The sequence below is a fragment of the Mastomys coucha genome, chromosome X (genome assembly GCF_008632895.1).
Source record: "Mastomys coucha isolate ucsf_1 chromosome X, UCSF_Mcou_1, whole genome shotgun sequence".
Taxonomy (NCBI): Eukaryota; Metazoa; Chordata; class Mammalia; order Rodentia; family Muridae; genus Mastomys; species Mastomys coucha.
Window position 1 is genome coordinate 10,188,271 of NC_045030.1, and position 3,116 is coordinate 10,191,386.

Genomic DNA, 3,116 nt, shown 5'->3' on the forward strand with positions numbered 1-3,116 from the left:
TTGTTTGCTTGCTTGTTTATCCTTCTTGCAATAGAATCCATGTGGACCCGTAGGGCTAGCTAGATCTATTTTCTTGTGATTGTACACCCTTCAACTGTCCCACATCCCATACTTCCTCCCTACCCACCTGTTCCCACGTAGATGTCCCCACTCCCACCCCACTTGACCTGTAAACATCCTGGGGTCTCCAGTCTCTTGAGGGTTAGGTGCAACATCACTGAATGAACACAGACCAAGCAATCCTCTACTGTATGTGTGTTGAGGATCTCATATCAGCTGGTGTATGCTACCTGGTTGGTGTTCAGATTAATTGAGACTGCTGGTCATCCTACAGGATCACCCTTCCCCTCAGCCTCTTCAGCCTTCCCTAATTCAAAAACAGGAGTCACCTGCTTCGGTCCACTGGTTGGGTGCAAATATCTGCATCTGATTCTTTCAGCTGCTTGTTGGGTCATTCTGAAGGCTGTCATGATAGGTCCTGTTCTGTGGGCGCTCCTTAGCCTCAGTAATAGTTTCTGGCCTTGGGACCGCCCCTTGAGCTAAATCTCATTTTGGGCTGTCACTGGACCTCATTTTCCTCAGGCTCCTCTCCATTTCCATCCCTGTAATTCTTTTAGACAGGAACAATTATGGGTCAGAGTTGTGACTGTAGGATGGCAACCCCTTCCCTCACTTGATGTCCTGTCTTCCTGGTGGAGGTGGGCTCTATAAGTTCCCTCTCCCTACAGTCTAGTACTTCATCTAAGGTCCCTCCCTTTGAGTCCTGAAAGCTTCTCACCTCCCAGGTCTCTGGTGCATTCTGGAAGGTCCCCCCAACCTCCTTTCTCCTGAGGTTGCCTGTTTCTATTCTTTCTGCTGGCCCTTGGGGCTTCAGTCCTTTTCCTTCACCCAATACCAGACCAGGTTCCCCTATCCCCACCACTCCCCACCAAGTTCACTTTCCCTCCCAGGCCCCTCCCTCCCCACTTGTAATGGTTTTCTTCTCCCAAGTGGGACTGAAGCATCCTCACTTGGGCACTTCAGCTTGTTGGCCTTTTTAAGTTCTATGGACTGTTTGTTGGGTATTTTGTCCTTTTTTGGCTAATATCCATGCCATACATGTCCTTTGGGTCTGAGTTATCTCACTCAGGATGATATTTTCTGGTTCCATCCATCTGCCTGCAAAGCTCAGGATGTCATCATTCTTAATAGCTGAATAGTATTCCATTGTGTAAATGAACCACATTTTCTGTATTCATTCTTCTGTGGGGGGACATCTGGGTTGTTTCCAGCTTCTGGCTATCACAAATAAGGCCACTATGAACATAGTGGAACACATGTCCCTGTGGCATGGTGGAGTATATCCCCAAGAGTAATATTGCTGGGTCTTCAGGTAGATCTACTTCCAATTTTCTGAGGAAGCTCCAGATTGATTTCCAGAGTGGTTGTATCAGCTTGCAATCTCACCAACAATGGAGGAGTGTTCCTCTTTTTCCACATTCTCTCCAACATGTGCTTCCACCTGAGGATTTGATGATCTGAATTGATATGTGAGGATCTTCTATAGACTGAATGTTGGACATCTCCCTAAGTTGTGTTTGTTAAAGGCCATCATGGTCACAGCATGATGGTACTTGGTGATGGTAAAACTTTTGAGAGCTGGGGACCTGGGGAAGATCCTTAGTTCTTCAATTCTATACCTATAAGGAGGACTATAAGATCCTGGTCCCTTTTTCTGCCTATCTTGTTTTTTGGCAAAGAAACAAGCAGTATTGCTCTACCATATACTTTCACAGTGATGAGAGACAAGGTAATGAACCACAGACTGAAATCTCCAAAATAGTAGTCCAAAATAAATCCTATCTTGGGCTGGTGAGATGGCTCAGCGGTTAAGAGCACTGACTGCTCTTCCAAAGGCCCTGAGTTCAAATCCCAGCAACCACATGGCAGCTCACACCCTCTTCTGGTGTGTCTGAAGACAGCTACACTGTACTTACATATAATAAATAAATCTTTAAAAAAATAAATCCTATCTTATTATAAAGCTAATATCTCTGGTATTTGCTATAGTGACAAGAAACTAACTTGGGATCTGCTTTTGTTTGTTTTCTTTAATGCAGTATCTCACTGTATGCCCCGTCATGAACCTCCTATCTCAGCCTCCAGAATGCTTCTATGACAGTATGTGGCACCAGGCCTGTCACAATGGTCTTCTTTGAACCTGGACATGTACAAGTCAGAATCATCGGTAATATTCCTCTCAATCTTTCCGCAACACCTAATAAAATACAGTTTTCAGGCTGAGGTAGAAGGCGAGACAAGAAGCACTATGTGTAGAAGTCTCCACAGGACACCTCACCCAAGCTCACAAAATGTTTCTCTTTGCCAGTGTATAGCATCAACCATTTCTGTCTTTCCAACTGTGTTGCCTGGTAGGTGAGACATCAGCCTACCCGTGACCCCAAGAGGCTGTGTCCTTCAACTTATGGTAACCCGTCAGCATGGGTGAAGTCCCTTGCACTACTGCCTCCTGAGTGACCTTTTAACAAGGACAGTTACTGGGTTACTCAGTGTCTTTGTCCCATGTTGCTCAGAAGGCAGAAAAATTCCACCCTCCACTGTCTTTGTCTTCTAAATGTGTCTCCAGAAATACAGAAGCACTGTATGAAGGCTAAGCATCCTGGTATGACTTTTCCAGCATGTATTTCCCTAGTTTTCTCAACAGACCCCAGCCCCAGGAGTATAAGCCTAAGTCCAGGAGAATTAGCCTAAAAGATAGGTCATGTTAAGACTCACAATACTCCTCACCTCACTTAGCACTCAACTTATCTACCTACCTACCTATCTAAATATATATATATATATGTATATATATTTATTTATATACATATATTTATATTTATGTACATATATATATATCCATCCATCCATTCATCCATCCATCCATCTACCCACCCACCCATATGTCCACCCATCCATTCATCTGTCTGTCTGTCTGTCTGCCCACCTGCCTGCCTGCCTGCCTTTCTCTTTCTGTCTTTTTCTGTCTTTCTCTTTCTTTTTGTCTTTCTGTGTCTGTCAGTCTGTCTCTCTCTCTCTCTGTCTCTCTCTGTCTCTGTCTCTCTCTGTCTCTCTCT